At 44.1% G+C, this 23,924-nt stretch overlaps 1 protein-coding gene across 1 annotated transcript in view; it reads left to right on the forward strand.

Moving 5' to 3' along the window:
- The window catches only part of OMA1 (OMA1 zinc metallopeptidase), a 177,154-nt gene that overhangs the window by 110,454 nt on the left and 42,776 nt on the right, over positions 1-23,924 (forward strand). The gene's annotated exons all lie outside the window — the stretch shown is intronic.

Raw genomic sequence — 23,924 nt, forward strand, 5'->3', positions numbered from 1 at the left:
GGCACCCTGAACTTTGCTGAAGAAGCCACATGAAAGGAGCAAAGACTTTCAGACAGGAAACTTCCATAGATATCATCCAATCTGACATCCCCTTTTATAAATTAGGGGCTTGAACTAAGGAACCCCCATTTCAAACTCAGTCTTTTCAAGACAACAAAGGTGGAAGGAATGACTTGACTATTTGCCCTTGGGGTTAATCTCTAAAGGCGGGACCAAAGAGCGATAATCATGATGGCAATGGCAGCCGCTACAAGAGCCACACTTTATGTGACCAGCAATTTAGAAGCAGCAGTTTAGCGTGGAGTTAACAAAATGGGCTCTAGAGCCAGGTTGCCTGGGTTCAAATCTCCATTCTGTTACTTAACCTCTGGGACCTACAGCAGATATTGTGAGTTCTTGGTGCCAATCCCTCCATATGTCCCTTGTATTCTCATTCACTCCAGCCCAACTTTCCATGGCCGGCCTCTGCACCTTTGTTGGAGGACTATCCTTGGGCCTCCAGAAGCCAGTTTTTCAATATTCATTGCATGCCCAGAATTTCCTAGGGGCAGCCTTTGACCAACAACTGAGAGATATGGGGGTATAAATGCCCCAGCTCCCTTCCCTCTTGTCCCAGATCTGCTTTGAACCATTTTCCAGCGTTCCCTGCAGGATTAAGTTCTATTCACCCACTATCGGAGCGAGCTTAATAATGCACCTGGTATGGCTGCCTTCTTTTCCCCCACTGCTCTCGTGTTTATTGCACCTCTCCACAAATTATTGGCAATCAAATCTATGTCTCAAGATCTGCATCAAGTTTATGCATTCAAGCTAAGACAATGCCTCAACTTTCTCATCTATAAAATGGTGTGAATGATAGATTCTATACCAAAGTGTTGTTAGAATTAAGTGGGTTGCAAATACAAAGAACAGTGCCTGACTCTCGGTGAAAATTCTACGGATAGCTATGTGGCTGGTAAATACTTAGCTCATTAATTATCTCATCAATTCTGTGCTGTACACACAATTACCCCCATTATATAAGTAAGATCATTCAAGCACATAGAGGTTAAGTAATTTCCCCAAAGTCATGCAGCTTAATAAGGAATAATGTCAAGATCCTAAAACAAATCCATCTTTGAAGTTCCTGCCATTCCAAACCCCTGTTTCAGGAGATTTTCCCAGATTCTATGCCATGGATCCTGAACCCACTGAGCAAGGCCAGGGATAGAACCTGCATCCTAATGGACACTATGTTGGGTTCTTAACCTGCTGAGCCACAATGGGAAGTCCTCAATGTTGTTTCAGAGGCTGAGTTCTAAAGTCGATGTTGCCTCGACCTGAATCTTTCTTACTAGCTCTGTGGTCTTAGGTGAATTATTTCGTTTCTCCGAGCCTCACTTGTTTTATTTATAAAATAGGTGTAATGTGTACCTTCCTCACAGGATTGTCATAAGTTTTTTAAAAAGCATGTGAAATGCTTGGGACAGTGGCCTGACACATCGTAAGCAGGTAGGCAATTGTTAGTTTTTACTAGGCCCTGAATAAGACATTAAGGAATAAAGGGTGAGAAGTTTGAGCTCTCAAGAAGCTCAGGATCTTGGGTTGAGGTCACTAAACTTTTTTGATCACTTGCCCCATCTGTAATGAAATGTTTGAGCAAGTTCCCCCAACAAGGGCCCATTTGCTGAAGGGAGTGAATGATGAAAGTAAGAAGAGGATGCTGGGGAAACACAGAGAAGCAGCATCTAGTCCAGTGCTGGGTGGGGCAGTGAATGTGACTGATGTAGGTCAGGGAAGGCTTCCTGGAGGAAGCAATACTTGAAATGAGTCTCAAGGGACACATAAAGTTACCCGAGTAGAGAGGTAGGAGAGGGCTTTTCAAGTAAAGGGAAGACCGAGGCCAAAGCCGACAAGTGGGTTGTGAAAGGGCCATCTGAGAAATGCTGAAAAGTTTGGAGCCTACAGCACCAAATGGGGGAGTGGGGAAACCTGGGGATTGGTAACAGATGGTTAGAAACCCAGGGATTTCTGCTGCTTGAAATCCCTCAGTGGTAACCCACTGCTCTTGGGATATAGACCAGGATTCTATATCCAAAAAAAAAAAGTCGAAGCCCCGGCCCGCCAACTCTTAACCCTGCCCCTGCCCTGCCTCTCTCTGCTTCAGCCACAGTGGCTGTCCTAGCCTGGTTCTCCTCAAGTGGATTCTGAGCCAAAGATCTGATGCAGGTGATTTCTTCTCCAAGTATCCTTGGGAGGAACCTTTATGGAAACAGAAGAAGCAAGATAGGGAATAGGAAGAAGCCAAGAAAGTGCGATTTCAGGTGTTGCAGACTGTTCCTGATCTCACAGGAATCACTGGAGGTAGGTTCTATCTCTGGAGTGAGGTATAATTTATAAGGCAGAGTTTTCTAGTTATTGATTCATTTTTTGGCTGCACCTGCAGCATGCAGAAGTTTCTGGGCCAGGGATCAAACCTGTGCCACAGCTGAAAGCAGAACCACAGCAGTGACAATGCTAGATCCTGAATCTGCTGAGCCAGGAGGGAACTTCAAGCACATTAATAATTATAAATGTCTCATATGAAATGTGTTCTGGAGAAAAACAAAGCAGGGTACAGAAGAGAGGGCATGCTGAGGGGACACCATGTTCCATAGGGTGGTCAGAGACAGGAACTTTAAGGATGGGGCTGGCAGGTACAATATGATAGGAATCTCTACTATGGGACTGTGAATTCAAGCCTCAGGCCAGGTCTGGTTGCTTGCCTTCCTTCCTTCCTTTCCTCTTTTCTTTCTTCTTTTTTTTTTTGTCTGAGCCTGTGGCATGAGGAAGTTCCTGGGCCAGAGATTGGACCCATGCCACAGCAGCCACCCAAGCCACTACAGTGACAACGCTGGATCTTTAACCCACTATGCCACAAGGGAACACCTCCATCTTTTCTTAAACTGAAGTCTCTTGACTGTATGGTAGGAACAAGATATTTGTTAAAAATATAGGTACTCGCAGTTCCCGTCATGGCGCAGTGGTTAACGAATCCGACTAGGAACCATGAGGTTGCGGGTTCGGTCCCTGCCCTTGCTCAGTGGGTTAAGGATCTGGCGTTGCCGTGAGCTGTGGTGTAGGTTGCAGACGCGGCTCGGATCCCACGTTGCTGTGGCTCTGGTCTAGGCCGGCAGCTACAGCTCCGATTAGACCCCTAGCCTGGGAACCTCCATATACCGCGGGAGCGGCCCAAGAAATGGCAAAAAGACTATATACATATATATATATATATACACATATACATATATATATATATATACACATATACATATATACATATACATACATACATATATACATATATACATATATATATACATATACACATATATATACACACATATATATACATACACACATATATATACATACATATATATATATATATGTATATATATATATACTCAAGCTTCTCCCCAAACCCACATCCTCATGGATACTAGTCAGATTAGTTACTGCTGAGCCACTGTGGGAACTCCTATAGTTGTATTTAATAATGTATAAGGTGCGTAGTAGCTAAAGCCATGGGGTAAAACAAGGTTATCAACAGCTGGTGGTGTGAGGAAAGAAAAGAAAACTGGTGACGATGGAATCCCAGCATTTAGGGCACAGGGAAAGGATGATCCAGTCATAGAAACTGAGACAAAAAAGCTAAAACCAGTAGAAGAAAAAGTTCTGCCATTGCTCAGTGAGGACTGCAGTCCTGAAGGAGGTGGATGCAGCCATTGCCAGCTATGGGGAAAGAAAACAGGGAGAAAGCAGAGAAAAAAATGAACCCTGACTTCCCTCTCCTTCTGCCCACCAGTCTCCCCTTGGATGGACCCAATCTGAAGTCAACCAACCAGGGGTCCCAAGTGATGTAATCCACAGCGTTAGACTCTCAAAGATATGAAGGCTTGTGGTCACATTTTATTTCCTCTATTAGGGAGATGAGAGTTTTGGAAAGGTAGGAGTGCTTATAAAAGTGTTGAATGACACTGAGGATCCTTCACTGGAAGTCTTTGATGCTTTGGAGAAAGAAGGTTCAGAGACAGATTTAGAGCCAAAGCTAGATTTCAAAACGGGGAGAAAGTGGGCACTGTGAAGTTAGATTATTTTTCAAGAAGATTGAGAAAGGAGCGGGTGAGGTAGAGCATGCAGAAAATACACTTTGTTCAATTTTCCCAGTGTGTCTAATTTCTCTTGGATGTCCATGCAACCTCCTAATGCTAGATAGTACCAGGCTAGGCTTTCCTTCTTTTCTCCACCTAAACTCACCATATTCATATGGCATTAAATGCCACCTATATTGGGGATGAATCCCAAATTTGTATCTTCCACTCAGGTCTCTATCCTAAACCCCAGATTCATAAGCCTCCCAGATTGAACAAGTGAAATTGGAACTTAATTTTCCCTCCTCTTCACTCTTCCATTCACTGCTTCCTCTGTCTCAATGCACAGCATCTTCATTTTTTTCTTTTTTTCTCTTGCAAAATCATAGGATCATCCATTTTTTTTTATTTTCCCACTGTACAGCAAGGGGGTCAGGTTATCCTTATATGTATACATTACAATTACAGTTTTTCCCCCACCCTTTGTTCTGTTGCAACATGAGTATCTAGACATAGTTCTCAATGCTATTCAGCAGGATCTCCTTGTAAATCTAAGTTGTGTCGTGTGTGTGTGTGTGTGTGTGTGTGTGTGTGTTTTAAATCTTGCTTTCCTACCCCAGTTTCAGTACCTCAGGAAGTCCTGTCGGCACTACCTTCCATATGCAGAATGCTGCTACTTGTCACTTTCTCTGCTGCCATCACCCTGTCCAAGCCACCATCCATGCTGCCCTTGCTTGGATCATCCTATGGCCCTTTTACATTCGTTCTGCCTTTCGTTGTCCCCCTATAGTCTGTTCTCCACCCAGCAGCAATCGCGATCCTTTGGAAATGCAGCTCAGATTGTGTCTTCCCTCTGCTCCGAACCTCTCCGCGGACACCATTTCACTCAATCAAAGCCAGAATCCTTCAGTGCCTCGCATGATCTGTTCCCTCAACCTCTCCTCTGACATCACCGCCTATGACTCTTGCCCGCATTCACTCCGCTGCCACCTCGCTGACCTCCCGGCTGGTCATACACTCTAGGAAGTGCCCACCTTGGGTTTTGGCACCATTGCGTCTGCCTGAAATGTTCTTCCGACAGGTGTTCGTGTGGTTAACGCCCTCACTTCCTTGACATTCCTTCTTCTGTGTCACCATCTCAGCGAGTACCCTGCCACCCTCTTTACAATCACAACCTATTCACACATCCCCTTCCCACGCTGCCAACCTGCCTTAAGCTCCACCCTTTAAACTCCTAAGGTTGGTTGTTAAGAGTCCTAGTTGACATCTATGTGATGTACCTCGAGTGGGCAATCCTGCACTGAGAGAAGCCCTCCAGTCTGGCTGGTGCCTGGGGAGCAAATGAAGAAGATGGGGGAAGGTGGGGAGTGTGGGGGTGCTTCTCTTGGCTGCTCAAACACTGCTTTCTCACACAGCCTACAACCTCATTATCCACAGCTTGAAGGAGCACAGGCAATGGCCTCTGGGTATAATTCCACTTGCAAAGAGGAGAGTCTGTGAGGCAGACAGGATGCAGAGGCAGAGCTGACAATCAGCAGAAGGGACCAGCCCTGCTTTCCTTAAGTCATCAACAACAAGGGAGCTGGGACCACAGTGCAGGAACCCTAGCCATGGAGCCCCAAAGGAAGCCCTTTTCATCCAGTCTCTCCTCCCACAGGATGCAGAGGGTGGTGTGATTTAGAGCTCACAGAACATGTCCACCCTCCTCCCACCACCTGGGAAAACATTCCTGTTATGAGGGCAAAGTGTCACTGGACTGGCAAGACTGATGACCTCGGCCTTTAGGGAGCTCTCAGTTGGGGCAGAGAGAGCAAGCAAATAAAGGCTTTCGATTTTATGTTCGCAGTAAGTGCTAGGATCAGGTAAGAACAGGCATTAAGGAGACACACAGAGGAAAGGGACAGCTGTTCCAGACTCAACATGTGGAAGGCTGGTGGAAGAGGTGGCCTCTAAACTGAATCTTAACTCACTCATTCATTCACTCACTCATTCGCTGAACCAGCCAGCATTGGTTGAGGATCAGCAATGCACAAAGAGGCACTTGGTCAGGGATGGAGGGTGCAGCCATGAATCAAAAAAAAATTTTTTTTCCTCTGATTTCTAGGAACTTAGAGTGTAAGAGAAAAGGCAGTTATAATAAATTTAAAGATGTAAGTTAAATCATTTTTGTTGTTTTTGTTAAAGGCCATAAAGAAAAATAGCAGAAACATTAGATGGAGTGTTTATGTGTGTCTCTCTATCATTTCCAAGGAAGGGAAATTTACATCAAGAGCTGTAGGATGCTGATGAGGCAGGGAATGGGTGGGGGAGGATGGAGGGGGGGCTGTTCCAACAGAGACCCTGAGGCAAGAAGTCCCAGGGAACCAGTGTTAAGTAGGGGCAGTCTGCAGGGGGAAGGGAAGAGGTGTCCTGGCATGGCAGGGTTTTGAGTGTGGAGTGTAGGCCTTTCCACATCTGTCCCAAACTCACCCACTCAGGACATGAGTCTCAAAGGACCGGAGGCTCAAAGCCCACAAGTTCAGATCCCCCCCTCACAGCACTGGCTCATGGTACCTCAGGTCAAATGCCACTTGTCCTTCAGGGCTGGCTCAAATAGCAGCCCCTCCATGGCTCTTCCAGAGAGCCCGCAGGCCGGCATGGCCACACTCAACTCCAAATTCCCAGTGTGGAGGTGTAGCTCATCTGTCCACCTGTCTCCCCAGTCAGGCTGTCAGGTCTCAAACACCTGGGCTGTGCAGCCTCTGTGTGTGGAACCCATGGCTTAACCTGTGGTAGGTGCTCAATAAATGTGTACACGTAGAAGGGAGGAAAACAAGAAGGGAAGAAGGGAGAAGAGAGTTTTATTTTTCTCTTTTTTCTTTCTTTCTTTCTTTTTTTTTTTAGGGCCATACCTGCTGCATATGGAGGTTCCAAGGCTAGGGGTCCAATCAGAGCTGTAGCTGCCAGCCTACACCACAGCCACAGCAATGCCAGATCCAAGCCATGGCTCACGACAATGCCGGATCCTTAACCCACTGAGTGAGGCCAGGTATTGAACCTGTGTCCTCATGGATACTAGCAGATTTGTTTTTGCTGAGCCATGACGGGAACTCCAAGAGCTAGCTTTTAAAAAGCAATGTAGATATTTAACCCTCACAAAGGATATATTCAGAAACCCTTGTAAAGCTAGATACTACTTGCACATGTCAATCCAGAACATATTATTTTTGCCAGAAACCTTTTCCTTCCTAAGAGCCATTGCTTCCCTAATTCTCATTGCTTTTCCTTCCCCTCCAGCATTGTCTGTTGGCTTTCCTTTTTAGATGTGTGATTCAGAGAAACCATTTTTTTTCAACATTTTTAGAATTCAATTCATGAGCATTACCTTGTAAACCTCAAAAGCCATGCCAAGATATGAATGCTGGGATTCTCAAACCCACTCACTCGCAAAGCAAATGGCTCTCAAAAACCAAATTAATGATGCTGCAAAATGACAAATTACTATGTGTCATGGACCTCAGGGATCCCCAGAGAACAGTGCACATGGAGGATGTGAAAGCCGGATGCTAATGGCCACTGAACTCACCTGCAAGGGGGAGGGGCCCTCTGGGAAAGGCTTGGCAACTAGTTCTTCTCTCCAGATGCTGCTCGTTCTCGCTCACACTGGGCTACAGGTTTAGCTAAGTACTCAGTTACTAAGGAAACCCAAGTTGTCATTCCTGAGCCATATGGGAATAATGGTGATTTATTTAGGAAAAGCAAGATTTGTCACTTTAAGCTTACTGTTACAAAATTGCTTTTTGATTACCTCCCTCCTTATTGCATTGTCTTGTCAGAACAAACTACGGAAACAAGTGGCAAAGTTAATAATTACGGGCTCCGTGCTTGTCACTCTCAGAGCCCAGCAAGGTCATGGCTGCTGCCTGTGTGGCAGGCAGGCTTCTTCTACAAACCTTCTTCTGGGGAAGAGGACTTCACAGATAGACAAGGGCATGCCAAGTGGCCCTTACTCTTGACTCTCCATGGCCCCAGCAGTCCTGGAACAGAGAGTCCCTAAAATCCAGCCCTCCCAGTTGGAATCCCACCCATCCTTCAAACTCCATCTCCTCTCTGGTTGCAACCGTTGGACCTTTTTTGCCCAAACAGTTGGTACCCTCAGTCAAGACAGCTAATTGAGTAATGACCAGGTGCCATGCCCAGAGCTAGACTTTTCACATGGCTTACCTCGTTCTTCCCTCAGCCACCTACGTGATGGTCATTACCACCCTTCGTTATGCATTGTCTCTCATGTTGGCTCCATTTTCTTAGACTGGCTTCTCCATGATTTTCTGGCTGCCCATATCTCTAGCTCACAATCACCGTAAAAAGGGAGAAAAGATGCTTCTTTGCTTGCCCAGGCTGGAAAATCCTAGTGAAGAATTCAGACTGGTTCACTCTGACTCAAGGACCTACCTCTTCCTGAATGAATGGAGTCAGGTCAGCAGAATCTCAGACAAAGATATCAGCTTCCATCCAGATTGATTACTTAGAACAATATCTGAAACCAGAATGGACTTCTCTTCTCATCAGAAGGGGGCTTTGGATACGAAATGACGAATGGTCATTACAGAGCCATATATATGCTTCATTATCTACTAGATATCTGACGAAAAACACCTCCCAACTGTATTTACCACTTAAACACTCTGCCTCACTGAGTGACACCCTCATTTTTACAGCCCTTCTCAAACCAAGTGGCTTAGGACGTATCCTGGATGCCCATTTCTCCCTTGTATTTATTAGACTGGTCACCAAGTCCTATTGTTCTCCTTCTAAAATCCTTCTTGATCCCCTTTCTCTCTCCTTCATCCCCACTGCTACTATCATAATTTAGAGCTGCCACCCTTTCATCTCAGGACATTTGCCACAGCTCCCAACTGGCCTCCCTGTCTTCTGTCTTGCTCCCTATAACAGTCAGGGTCCAGCTAGAAAATAGAAACTACTCTAGGTTTTTTTCTGTGTTATTTAAACAGAGTTTGGGGTTAGTAGATGCAAACTATTGCATTTGGAGTGGATAAGCAATGAGATCCTGCTGTGCAGTCTAATCACTTGTGATGGAACATGATGGAGGATAATGTGAGAAAAAGAATGTGTGTGTGTGTGTATATATACGTATACATATATATATATATGTATGTATGTATAACTGGGTCACTTTGTTGTATGGCAGCAACTGACAGAACATGGTAAATCAACTATAACAATTTTTTTTTTAAAAAGTAAAAAAATAAACAGAGGCAATGTGATCTAGGGAATAAATCCAGTGGCAAGTATTGCATGGTTGCCTTTAAGCATTCTTTTTCCAATTTTTCTAGAGGCTCTCACTGGATGGGAGGAAGCTAGGCAGGGTGCAGGCACAAAGATTCCCAATAATAGGTGGCTCTTCCATGTTGGACTGCACGAACTCCTTTTAACTTCCTGCCATAAGCCTGGTGAAACCTCCATGATGCTGGACTATGATGGTTTAGTAGCAATGCTTATTAATGCTTCTGGATGTTTGTTTGATAATGATGCACAAGGAAGGGGCCAGGTGGCTACTGTGCATAGATTCTGCATGATGCCAAGAAGAATCTATGGACCTCAAAAGGGAGACAGATTGACCCCTTCCACTGAGACTGACAACAGCAAAATCAGGAAATGAAGACACAGAACCCAAAGTCATGGACTTCTGCTGTGTGTTGGCAGTCAAGATGGAACAGATCTTCTAACTTAGGACTGTACTTGGAGTGAGTCCATAAGCAAAGCCTAGTCTCAGGGAGGGGTGTTCAGGGAGGGGTGTTCAGGCAGTGATGGGCCAGAGAGTCTTCATGGACTTTACCATTATTCTCTAGCTTGGTCTTCACAACAGTCTGTGAGCAAAATATCGTAGGAGTCACGAATTTTAATGATGGGAAACCTGAGGGTTCAGAGTAGTTCTGAAACTTGCCCAGGGTCGGTGGCTCCCCAGTGGCAGAGCGAGGTTTAAGTCTAGGTCATTCTTGACCTTTTTCTTATTGAGGAGGGTGTGGAGAGTGATGCAGGTGCCACCGTTTCTCTTTACATACATAGGTATACAATTCTCTCTACAGGCTGGAGATTTACTATTTCTCATCCTTTGATCATCTTTCAAAAGTTCTGGATTCAAAACCCCTTTCAGGAATTGCTCTACAGTTATTTGCTGGACTAAATAGATCCTACTTTTCTTTTCATTTTTTTTTTTTTTTTGGTCTTTTTGTCTTTTCAGGGCTGTACCCGCTACATATGGAAGTTCCCAGTCTAGGGGTCAAATCGGAGCTATAGTTGCTGACCTACGCCACAGCCACAACAACGCAGGATCCGAGCCGGGTCTGCCATCTACACCATAGCCCACGGCAATGCTGGATCCACTGAGCGAGGCCAGGGATCGAATCCGAAACCTCATGGTTCCTAGTCGGATTCATTTCCACTGTGCCACGATGGGAACTCCCTTACTTTTCTATTAAAGACAAAATTGTGCCCGGAGCATCAAAGCCTGATGAGTCCCCTCCCCTTCCCCAGAATGTGCCTTCTAAATATTTTCTGTCTTGCCATACACTATGTTCACATTAAAAAAGACTGTATTGAGCTTACTTACTATGTGATAAGCACGTACTGAATTCTTCATAGAAATTATTCTTTTAAACCTTATTAACAATCTTAAAAGATAGGTATTATTATCATCACCATTATTTCAGGGGGGAAAATTGAGGCACAGAATAATTGACTTGTTTGCCCAGCATCACAGACTCTGGGGCTTGGATTTGGACTCAGATCATCTGTTTACGGAGTTCAGTACTTAATCATATGTTATCCTGCCTGTCATTGTTTGATTTCTGGATTAAGGGACAAAGGAGGGAAGGAAAGAGGGCAGGGAACCATCATGCACTGGTGCTGGGCTAAACCCTGGAGGCCTGCAAGCCTTGTAGTGGTCCAGCCTTGAGACTGAAGAGAAAGCCCAGAGATGGCGATAGAGACATCAGTGGTTTATTGGACGGATCTTAAGCAAAAATTCTTGGAGCGACAGCCCCCACCATTACTTTTTTTTTTTTCCAGGGCAGTTAAGACATGAAGCTTGTGGCCACAAAACCCTTTTTCTTTTTAAAATTATCTTTATTTTTTCCATTACAGTTGGTTTACAGTATTCTGTCAATTTTCTCCTGTACAGCAAAGTGACCCAGTCACACATACATATATACAATCTTTTTCTCACATTGTCCTCCATCATGTTCCATCACACGTAACTAGAAATAGTTCCCAGTGCTATACAGCAGGATCTCATTGCTCATCCATTCCAAATGCAATAGTTTGCATCTATTAACCCCAGATTCTCTTTTTAATTTTTAGGGCTGCACCTGTGGCATATGGAAGTTCCTAGGCTTGGGGTCGAATCAAAGCCACATCTGTGACCTACACTGCAGCTCACAGCAATGCTGGATCCTTAACCCACTGAGTGAGGCCAGGGATTGAACCCACATCCTCATGGATACTAGTTGGATTATTAACCCACTGAGCCATAAACTCCTAAAAATCATTTTTTAAATGAAGAGTTTCTGTACCTTTATGGTTATCACTGACAAGATTAGAGAAATGCTATCCTTTTAGTACATTTTACATAACAATGGTTAAAAGGGGAAATATGGCTTAAATCAGGCATTTATAAACTCTTACTGCAGTAGCAGCCCTTTCTTCAGATGAGGTGCTTTGTGGCAGGCAGGACACAGCAGCAGTCCTTGCTCCTGGGGGGAGAAGGAGGCTACTACTTCTAGGGGGAATTGACATCAAGTGGGCTCATCAGTTAGTCCTGTAATTAAGAGGATTAGATAGTCATGTGAGTGAATCAGGGCCTGCTTGAGCAGGGGAGGTACAGAGAGCAAGAGAACAGCCAGCTTGGTGGCCTGACCATACTGTTGGGCACTGAGCAGGTGCCAGCTCTCTGCACCCAGAGATGACTTATATGTCATCCCACTTTATTCTTCTAAACACATGTTGCCTGAACACTCTATTTCTAAGGGAACCTAAGAAATCCTCGTGACCTTTCACTTTTCTACTAGGAGAGAAGACCTCTGATACAGCCAAGGCACATGGGGGAGCTCCTTTGGAAAGGAATCAAGACTTTAGTGGGAGGAGTAGAAGGAATATAAATTAAGTTTTGAGAAAAGGGGAAATAACCTGTCTTAAATGGCCTTTCCTTGCAGCCTGTATTAGTGAGAAACCCTGTAGAGAATAGTATTTAACTGAAGAGAATTTAATAATAGAATTGAATAGAATTAGGGGTGGGGCTAAATGAACCAGCAGGTGATGTTGATGTAGGCAGGGACTAGAAACCATGGAAAGTCATTACTTCCCTGAGGCTTTAGGATGGAAAGGAAGAAGGGCTAGAGAGCCCCAGGAAGTAGGGTCACCTGGCAGGAGCCATAGCCTCAGAAGGACACAGACACTGTCAGAACTTCAATGCTGAGAGCTGGAGGAGGCAAGGAAGAAACACCCTCTCTCTCCTGTTGCCTTTGGTTTTCTGCCACTACCTCCCACTGAACAAGCTCAACTGGAAGAGTCAAGGTAAGGAGCTCTGGTGATGTTCATCTTGCAGGTCAGCCTCCTGGTAGAAGAAAGGCAGAGAGTGGATCAGAAAGGTTGTGACTGACCAATGGAGGGTGACCAGCAGGGGGCTGGGGCCATAGGACAAGCCTAATTTGGCCTCTAATTGGGAGCGTCCCTTCACTCTTCCCCTTGCTTGGAGCACAAACAGGATCACAAAAGGGGAAATTGACATGACATTCAGGAGATCAGCTCTGTGCTTTATAAATATTCTCTTTTTGGGGATTGGACTTGGCAGGGTTTCTCCTCCTGTGAGAATGACAAGATCTAGAGGTCTAAGATTGGGATATGATCAAGGAAAAGGCCCAGAAAGCTGTTATTTGTCTGAGTTCCTGTCAGGTTCTTAAGTTGAAGAAGATTTTTCAGGCTTTTGGGGGGGGGCCTCTGGGGCTAATGTCCTGGCCAGTAGTAGACAGTATGTTTTCCTAGCAGGTGGTCTCTTGACCTTGGAACAGCGCAGAGGAGGCATGACAGGTAAGGTGAATTAGAACGCAGCATTCATTCTACCCTCCTCCTAGTGTGCTTTTCTGCACTGCAGTATTTTGGAAGGTCCATTTCAAGACTCCTGCCCCAGACTCCCCTACAAGTGGGGTTCTAAATGTCTTTGGAGTTTGGCCAGATGTGTGAGATTTAGAAGTGAAGGAGGGCTTGCTTCTGCTACTTCTGCTGGAAACTGTGATTGTAGAGTCTTGACTTTTTTTCTGCAGCAGCAGTAGCAAAGGCTCCACTGTCTATCAACCAGCTTCATGGATGCTGAGTTGCAGGGTGTCTGTGGCAGTGCAGTGGTTGGAGATTGCAATAGATATCATGTGTCTCTGCAGCTGGCAGCAGTAATAAGAGCCTCCTCATCGTGGCAGTTTCCTGATCACAGTGGCTTCCTCTATGGCCATGAAGATGGATTTATTGCTGGGTGGCTTCCAGATGGTAGAAGAGGTAGCAGGTCTTTTGGGACCTGTAGCATGGCCTTGGGTATTTATTCCTGAAAGTTCAACCTTTAGTACTCAATAATCCTCCTGGGACAGTTAATCCCTGTAATAGGCTCCATTTCTGCCTCAATTTGCTAGGGTGGTTATTTTCCTCTGAGGTTGAACCTTGAACAAAAGACGCGGCCATGGTACTAAGAATACTAGCTAACATGAAGTACTATGTGCTGAGTGCTCCGAGCACCTGACATGAATTATTTTATTCATGCGGTTCTCATGAGAACCCTGTGTTAGGTGTGTATTAATCTTCATTTTATAGGTGAGAAATCTGAGCTCCACAGGGATCCAATAACTTGCCCCACCTCACCAGATTTTAAGTGGTGAGAATAGGTATGCAATGGAGTCTACATCTCGTGCCTGGGTTGTCAAACCTTGGTTTCATGAGGCAGGAAGGATGAGGATTCTGGGATTCCAGATCTCAGGCATCGTCTCCTGTTTGGAAGATAACATTAATCCAATCCAAACAGGAAATGGAGGCTGAGAGACACAGCGTATTTGGCCTAAGGTCAGGTGGATCATAAGTGGCCAACCTGGGATTCCAGCACATCCCCTTGACTTGAAAGTCTCTGCTATTGTCCACTTCAGAGTCTGCACCTGCTGCCCCGTAATAGCCCTTTAAGACAGCTCTCCTATGTCAGTGACTCTTGTCTGCAAATTAAACACGCTAGGTACTTTCAGCTGTACCTCTGTGAGCTCCCTCTCCATCTGGATCACCCTCCTCAGTTGGTGAATGTCCCTCTTCAAGTCCGTCACCCAGGACAGATCACAGAGCTCTCTGAGTGGTCTCACAAGCACAGCAAAGCCCCCAGCATGAAGGCTCTTAATCTCGGCTGGACTCTTGAAGTTGAGAGGAGCCAGTATCTCTCCTGCCGCTGCTGTCTTCCCTCGAAAGCCTTCCCAGTGGGACCCCTTCACTTTGCCTTTGAGGAAGACGTGACATATCTATTTCCACACAAATTAAGAGTTTTTTTTTTTTTTTTTGCTGGGCCATTCCAAGCAGGCAGTTGTGTTCATTCTCCCTTCTGCTCCAGAGATGGAGTGGACTTTTGAAGAGTTATTTATGGGCAGAATGCTAATTACTTAACTCCAAATATGTAAATACTTTGAGAATAAATTCATCACAATATATTAGGCATCACATTGTAATTAAGCTCAATTAGGTATTATTAGTGGTATTAATGTCATGTTGCTCGTGCATGTTCCTAATGAATACACTAACCCAGCCTTGCTGCCACCATCCATGTGGGTGCATTATGATGATGACGATAATAGACACATAATTAGAGCATTATTGCTTTGCTTGCAAATTGCGGAGAGAAATGTCATTGTCTTTGGAATCTGAATGACTGGCCTGACTGGTTATGTGAGGTGTGCCCTGGGGACTGTGTGGTCTGGAAACAAGCTTTAACATCTTGCCATCTTAGCTTGGAGCCCTTGAAAGAGAGTGGTTTCTGGTTTTACTTTGGTGGATTAGGGTAAATCATATAACTGGGGTATGGAGTGGGGAACAACCAGGAAGGTGTTTGGTATAACAGGGTGGTGGGTTTATCATTCCAAGTCACAGTAGGGGAGAGGAGCCAGATCTGGACATAAAACAGGAGAGGGAATGATGATGAGGCCAGGTACAAATCTTCAAGGAGGCCAGGGTTCAAGAAGAGGGCAATAAAATATCCCTCAGCTCCATCTTCACTTTTTTTTTTTTTTGTCTTTGCTATTTCTTTGGGCTGTTCCCATGGCATATGGAGGTTCCCAGGCTAGGGGTCCAATCGGAGCTGTAGCCACCGGCCTATGCCAGAGCCACAGCAATATGGGATCTGAGCCGCTTCTGTAACCTACACCACAGCTCATGGCAACGCCGGATCCTTAACCTGCTGAGCAAGTCCAGGGATAGAACCCGCAACCTCATGGTTCCTAGTCGGATTTGTTAAACACTGAGCCATGACGGGAACTCCAGCTCCATCTATCCTTACAATAACCCTGTGAGGTAGGTACCAGTTCCCCAAATATGCAGAGCAGGCAACATCTCAAAGACATTAGAGTTGTCCCAGGTCAAAAAGTAACAGGATTTGAACTCAGTTTGTCTGGAAATAATTCATAAAAAGTTCAAGGTAGGACACTCTAAAAAGGTTCAAACAGATCTATGATGTGCCAAATATTTATTTACCAAACTCTTAGCAAGTACTTTCTGTGAACCCTTGCTCTGGGATAGATTTCAAAAGACTCTGCAAACACACCTAGCCAAAGTGCTTACCATCTGCCTCTAAAAGGATGAGAGAAAGATCATCTGGGCTGATGCAGAACAAAGAGAAAGATACAGTAAAATTATTTACTTATGATTTGGGGCTGGGTTGGGAGAAGGTTGATGTTACGTAGTCACGTTTTGAGTATCAGTGGAGTATCGGTGATGTTACGTAGTCAAGTTTTGAGTATCGGTCAAGTTTTGAGTATCTGTGAGTATAGTCAAGTTTTGAGTATCGGTGGAGTATCGGTGATGTTACATAGTCAAGTTTTGAGTATCAGTCAAGTTTTGAGTATCGGTGAGTATGCAGAACAAAGAGAAAGATACAGTAAAATTGTTTACTTATGATTCGGGGCTGGGTTGGGAGAAGGTTGATGTTACATAGTCAAGTTTTGAGTATCTGATTTGGAGCAAATTCATGGAACCAGCGAGATAGCTGTGGCTAGAAAGAGAAAGAATTTAGCAGGAGAGGTAGATGTGGCCAACTGTGAAATTCCTTGGGACAGACTCATAGAATGTTAAGAGTGGAAGATGTCTTAGAGATTAAGATCATTCACTGGCTTCCTTTTACTAATGAAATAGCTCACCTGAATTATTAGTTAGGGTTCAGATAGTAAAACTATTCTAGACATAGAAGAAACTAGAAGCCAATTGGGATAGAGAGGCAAATGAGAGATTCTCCAAAGCATTAACAGAAGCCAGAAGCCAGGACCATCTGGTAGGAGCTAGAACTTCAGGACTTTGGAAACTTAGAACTCTTGGAAGGTGGCAAGATCTGGAGCTATGTTGGATACACAACAGCTGCAAGACAGAGCACTTGAGGCAGAGCAAGAGAGGAGATGCCTTGACTTTTCCCCTTCTCCTGCCTCCAGTCTTTTGCAAGAGCATCTCAATGGCTGCACCTGCTGGAAAGCCAGACGTTATAGGAGCCTGGAAATTATAGTTCCTTACATAGAGAAAAGAGCAGAGAAAGGGCTAGGGAAGGGATCTGAAAGGAAAAGGACAGAACTGGGACTGGAATTCAGGTTTTCTCAATTCCAATACAGTATGTTTCACATTGAGATGAGTGCGGCTTTATTTATCATGCGTGATTCTTACTAAGAAGTAAGAGGGAAATAATGGTGGTAAAAATGATGATCTTAGAAATGCTTGACTATTTCCCATAATATTTTATGAGAACATTTGCCAAGAACTTTCTCATAAAATATTTCATTGAATCCTTATGAGTCTTATGATAGACAATATTCATTCTATTTTATAGATGAGGAAATAGAAGCTAGAAGAATCTTATAGCTTCACACCAGGTATAGTTTCAGACCAGAACTTACCCTTAGAAATATTTTACTCCAAACCCCAGGAACTCATGGAAAGGAAGGAGGAGATGCCAAAATCCAGGGGTCCCTGAATCTGCATAAGCAGAAGGCTGGAAGCAGAGCTAGCAAAGACAAATGTAGGCTGCCATTTTGCCAAAGGAAGAGCAAGGCTGACATGCTCTTGGCATTTACCTAGAGCCACTAGGGTGCTCTTAAGAACTCTCCCCCTAACCCCTGTCTCCACAATACACTGCAGTTTTCCAAAGATGTTCACAAAGAATTACATTTCATTTTCCCGACTACCCCTAGAGGTAGGGAGGTTGAGGACAAATGGTGGAAGAGAATCAGAGAAATCATAGAAGGGAATCGTGACTTGGAGCCCATCATTTATCACCCCCTCATGCAACTTATGCTTCGCAAACTTACTTCCACTCTCCAAACAAATAACATCTCCCAGCTTTGCATTTGCTCTTCCCTCCTCTGCCTAGGCTGATCTTCTCCCTCAAAGAACTTTTCCAGGTTGAGTTCCTTGGTTCCTCCTGTAACGATTTGCCCTTGCTTCTGTTGTAGTGCTGTGTGTTATTTGCTTACTTGTCGGTCTGTAGTAAACTCTAGAGACTGTGAACACTTGGTCTTAATCATTTCCCTTGAATGTGCTAAATAAATGAATGAATGGATGCATGCATAACTGAGACATAAAGCCTGTTCTCATGGATCTTCTTGCTGCCTGTCTCTTTTTCAAAGCAGCAGTTTCGCAAGCAAATGAGGAAGCTCTTGACTAAGGAGTATAACTGAGCCTGGTAGGATGGCTTTTTATAAAGCTCTAAACCATTTTTTCTTTCCCTTTTAAGAAGAGAGGTCATGCCAGGAATTAAGTTCTCTTCCTGAGACTTAAGTTTTGCTGAATTAGCAATTCCTGATCAATTAGACTAAAGAATTTTTCTCTAAACATGTCAGCCCTTGATTTTTTTTTTTTCAGCAAAGCTATGAGAGAGGGTAAGAGAGCATGTGGCAGAGGGCCGCAGGCACACATAAGAGAGTGGTAGAATTGTAGTGCCATAGTGGGAGATGGGGTGGGAATGGGCTGTAGCCAGAACTGAGTCTTCTTCCTTTTCCAAAAGGGTACAGAGCCCACCTAGTTTCTCCAGGTGGGGTCCATCCCAGAGAAGAACAAGAATAAGAGTTGAGGAGATTGTGACAGTTTCACAGTAAGAGGGAATCCAACACACATACCTTTCTCCCATTTTCTAGCTGAGGAAATAAGGTATAAAGAGACAGTGACTCAGTGTCAGAGCAGAGGCTCACTGACTCCTTATTATAGCTCTTGAGCATTTTTCCAGTACCCAGGCCACTATGCTAAGTAACATCTGTGGCTCTTGCCTCCCAGGATCATTTTCTTTCCTCTAGCACCCTGATTCTCCTTTGGGGAATTCTCTTCTCCACTAGATGCGATGTTAGTTGGTCTGTCAATCAAAGTGACTTCCCTTCCCGCTATCATCCCCAGCCAGGGGGCTAGCAAATGAGTCATACGTAGGCAATTAGAGCCTTTTTCCCTGGAATTTTTAGTGTTTTATCATAGAGATAGAAAACAGACACCTGCATCCACGAGGCAGGGATGACTTTTGTATCCTGCTTCTGAACTCCTGCGCTGAATCTTTTCCCAGGCCTGCTGCTTCAGCTTTTTCTTAGGGCCCATGAGTATTCTCATCCTTCCTTACCTGCTTAAGATACCAGAGCTTATTTTTACCGGCTGTGACCAAAGGATCCTAAATGATCCATCTTCCCATTTAGCACTCAAGAACAGCCAGAAGGCAAGAAGAGGAAGGAGGATAACCTCCCCTCGTGTGTATGGCCCTTTACTAGGGCACTTCAATAGACCTATCAAGTGACAAAATAGGACATTAAAACTGTTCTGTAGCCACATCAAAAAAGTACAAAGAAAAAGATGAAATTCTGTTATTAAATACATTTTAACTCAATATGTCTCCAAGATTATGATTTCAAAATGTAGCCAGTGTAAGACGATTTTAAAAATACTAAGTATTTGAAATCCTCTATGTATTTTACACTTTTACATTTCTGTTTGGATGCTAAATTTGCACCAGCAGCACTCGATCTGTATTATGATTTCATTAGATGGATAGTTGAAAAAGTAGATTCATACACCCAAATTGTGAATACTTGGAAGTTTTTCAGTAACTGAACAGAGTATTAGTTTTTATATTTAAATTTAATTCAACTGAAATTAAAGATTCAGTATTTCAGTCATGCCAGCCACACTTTAAGTGCTCAGAGCCACCTGTAGTTAGTGTAGACAGTGTAGAGTTTTACAGTTCCTCTTCCATTATCACAGCTAATATCTCCTTAGAGCCTCCTAACTGTGAGGGAAGAATTATTACTATTATTCATACTGTCATCATCAGTAGCAATGTCATACCCATTCTCCAGATGGGAAAATGGAGGTTCAAATAAATTTCTTAGGAGAAGAAGACTGCAAAGAGCTAGATTCAGAGCCTGAAGCCAGGACTGTGTGACTAGCTATGCCAGGCCGGGGTCTTTGGAGTCATCCACATATTAGTGGCCTTGGGTCTGAGTAAAGCTGAGGCTCTGTGACCTGGGACACACTGCTTGTCTCCTCTGAGCTATCATTTCCCTGTCGGTATAATAGGAGGGTGTACAGTTCTCTTGTGATGTACTGGGTGGGTTAAGGATCCAGCATTGACATTGCTGTGGCTGGGGTTGCTGCTGTGGTGTGGATTTAATCCTCAGCCCAGGAACTTCTGCTTGCTGCAGGCTTTGCAAAAAAAAAAAAGGTAAAATAGGAGAGTGGATTGCACCCTCATTGAGGCTGCTGGCTGCTTTAGCATCTACGTCTGAGGGTATATGGGGTGGGAAAAATAATGTAATAGAAGCTGGCGTTCATTGAGGCTTACCCCAAGCTACACACTGCTATAAGCATTTCAGTTGAATGCTTCATTTGGTCCTCACAATAGCACTCTGAGGAGGGGCCTAATTGTGCCCCCATTTAATAGGGTAAGAAACTGAAGCCAAGCAACTTGCCCAAATTCAATAGCCAGTTGGTGGCAGAAGTGAGATGAGATCCCTTGCTGCCTGGCTGCAGTGCAAGTGCCTTGTTGGAAAGCAACACAGACCCTGAAATGTAGACTCATTGAGGGCAGGGGTTCTGTTTTGTTCATTGCTGTGATCCTGGTGCCTGGCACAAGTTGGCACTCAATAAATAATTGTCGAAAGAATAAACACATGAATAGATGGGGAGAAGAAGGAGCCCGATGTTGTGCAAATTTAGTTCTTGAATGTTTTGGTCTCTGGGGCGTTTCACAAGTGCAAGTAGGTATTTGGTATTCTAAATAAACAAATTCCTGAATGCATTTATCTTTTCCGATGAAGTAGAGATAGGATTTCTGCATCTGCTTCATTTGTTTTTGTCTTCTCTCCTGCACATGCATATACCCCAAGGGCAGCCAGAGACTGTGAGAAAGCCCAGTGGAGCCCACATCTAAGTGGAAAATTGATTTCTTTTCTTTTGCTGAAACCTAGATAAAGAAAATCATAAAGGTTGTGGTGCCAGGTATTACAACCCACACAAACTGGTAATAAATTTTTTACCTGAATATTTTCTGTTATTAACACTTTTTATTTTTTTCAGACACTCTTTCCTCAGATTTTTCCTTAGCCTAGATTTTTGGCTATATATGGGCAAATACTTTGCTATGGAATAGTGCTAAACTTGGAATGGAAAAGCCTCTTTTCTTTCCTAGACTTGCCATATCCTTGCTGTGTGACCTTTGGTAAGATTTTTCACTTCTTCGGTGCTCTTTTTTCATCTCTAAAATGAACAGAAGGGCTAAAAGTCCTCTTAATTTGCCACCTTCTATAATTCTGGCTTTCCTTATAGTTGTAGAAATAAAACATTACTGCTTGTACATGGTTCTTGAATATGTCATTCACTCAAGAAACATGGAATACCTGCTCTATGCCAGGCATCATTCTAGGTATGGGGGATATAGAAATACAACAAAACAAAGCACAATCTTTGCCCTTAAGTTGTTCCCAGTCTTGATGGGGAGAATGAGAAGAAAGCAGACAAGTGTAATGCAGTGCCCTGAGCTTCTGCTGGAAGATGCCACAGGAGCACATGTCAGTGTTACCCAGTCTGGGGGTCTGGGAAGTCTTATTAGGGTAAGATAACATGTGAGCTGCTCCTGAGGGATGAGTGTGAGTTAGAAGAAACGTGAAAAGAAAGCATTTCAGGCAGAGTAACATGCACTACTGGGAGAAATGAGAGATTCCAGAATCCACAAGGGTAGTTCCGAATGGCTGGAGCACAGGGGTGTGAGGTGAGTAGCAGGAGGTGAGGTGGAGTTGGGGGAGTGGATCAGAGGCCAGATCCCCAAGGCCCAGAGGACAGAGCAGAGGTGTTTGGACTCAGCAATAGGCAAATGGGCAGCCACTGACAAGTTTTAAGTAAGGGAGTGGCATGGATGGGTTTGTATCCGAGGATGACTCCCTCGCCTGCAGTGTGGAAGAGGACCCACAGGGCATCTCAGGAAGCAAGAAGACCAGTTAGAAGTTGTAAACATAGTGTAGGGGAGTGGTGACAGGTTCTGAAGTAGGAAAGAAGCAGAGGAATTGGAGAGAAGGCAGATTTGGGAGGTAAAGCCTATGGGATGTGGGGATGCAGGCTGAAGAGGCATCATGTTTGCAGGATGGGCCGTAGATGGATGAAGGTATTTTCCACTAAGACAGGGAGTGTGAAATAGAGGTCCTATGATTCCCTAACGTTGAGAGACAGGTTCCTAGCAGCTCTGAATCTGTTCTGTTTGGGGGGTGTTTCCATTCCACTTAGCTTCAGAATATGTTCTATATTAAATACTGTCAGTGTAATTACAGAATATGATACACTGTAATTATGCTCTATAATTACATTTTCTTCCATTAGCAGCATGGCATTCCCACTCAACACAGGCCCCCGACACCCCGGACTGTTAAATGCAGGGGACTGCAGAGGCCACCTGGAGCAGATAGAGGTCTATCTCCGGCAGCCTTTGACAGGTGATACAGTGGGAGTCATAGGGAGGCCGTGCAGCATAATGGTTAAGAACATGGGTTTCGGAAGCAAGCTGCCCAGGCTTAAAGGACAACATTACCACTTCCTAGATGCGGGGCTCAGACAAATTACTTAATGTTTCTGTGCCCTGGTTTTTCGGTGTTTACAAAGAAAAGAATAGATCCTACCTCAGAGAGTTATTTTTAAGAATAAATGAGATGGGGGTTTCTGTTGTAGCTCAGTGGGTTACATCCTAACTAGTATCCATGAGGATGCAGGTGTGATCCCTGGCCTTGCTCAGTGGGTTAAGGATCCGGTATTGCCATGAGTTTCAGTGTAGGTTACAGACATGGCTTGGACCCCACATTGCTATGGCTGTGGCATAGGCTGGCAGCTGTAGCTCAGATTCCACCCCTAGTCTGGGAACTTCCATATGCCATGGGTGCAGCCCTAAAAAGTAAAAAAAAAAAAAAAAAAAAATTCCGGATTCCTTATTCTTTGATTAGCACTAGGGACCAAAAATTTATCTTCTTGAAATAAGCATGGTATGATGTGATAAATGCCATTTGGCTACTGCAGACGGGAGTGTTCCAAGGGTAAAAGGAATGTGGTGGGATGGGGGAAAGTGGCTGATGCTTCTGGCTGAGATGATCATGGAAGAGTTGGTGACTAAGCTAAACCACGGCAGGTGATAAAGGGGTCAGGAAGTGAATTAGTAGAACGCTTTTTGATTTGAAGTGGTAAGAACCTAATTCACAGTAGTTTAAGAAAAAAGAGGGAGAGAATTATTTGGCTGACATATCTGAGATGTCCAAGAGGGGAAACTGGTTCTACTCAGCTATCAATCAAGGGACTCAAATGATACAGTCTCACCTCTGTCTCTTCTACCAACTCATGGCTCCTCTTCTCCCTACTTGGCATTATTCCTCAGAATGACTCCTTTTGAGAGGCAGGCAAGATGGTTTGGCAGCCCCCAACTCATGTTCTTCCAATTAAGCAACATCATGGGAATGGCAGCTCCAGTGGAAAAGTCAAGAGAGAACTCTAGATGGCTCTGTTGGGTTTTGTGTCCATCCCTGAAGCCATTACTATGGCCAGAGAGTGGGCTGTTCTTTGTGGGATATGGTCTAGAGGTGGGATTAGATCAGGATGAGCCTTCCTGAATCACATGGAATGGGTGACCCATAAGAAAGAGAGATTCTGTTAGCGAAAGATATTATGAACGGGTCCTGAAAAAGATCCAGACTCCAAATGCCCACTCTAGGAACTATTCCTAAGAGAGAAACAGCATAAGCAAAGGCTTAGATCTTGTTTGACATATGAATAGTGCAAAATTGAGAGATAATTTGCAAAAGTAAGTTAGGGCCATGTATAACTGATTCACTTTACTGTAAACCTGAAGCTAATACATTATAAATCAACCATAGCCCAATAAAATAAAATAAAATAAAATAAAACAAAATACCCTATAGGGAAAAAAAAAAGAAAGTTAGGGCCAATCTGCAAAAGTCTTTTAGGTGCCATGCCAGAGATTATAAGAGATCATCATCAAGTTCTCTTAAAAGGAACTATGGTTAGCTCATATCCTTATCTTGTCTT

Source organism: Sus scrofa, chromosome 6, assembly GCF_054392235.1.
Source record: "Sus scrofa isolate SSC_HxYL_T2T_F1_AM1 chromosome 6, Sscrofa_HxYL_maternal_Yorkshire_Landrace_v2.0, whole genome shotgun sequence".
NCBI classification, from domain to species: Eukaryota; Metazoa; Chordata; class Mammalia; order Artiodactyla; family Suidae; genus Sus; species Sus scrofa.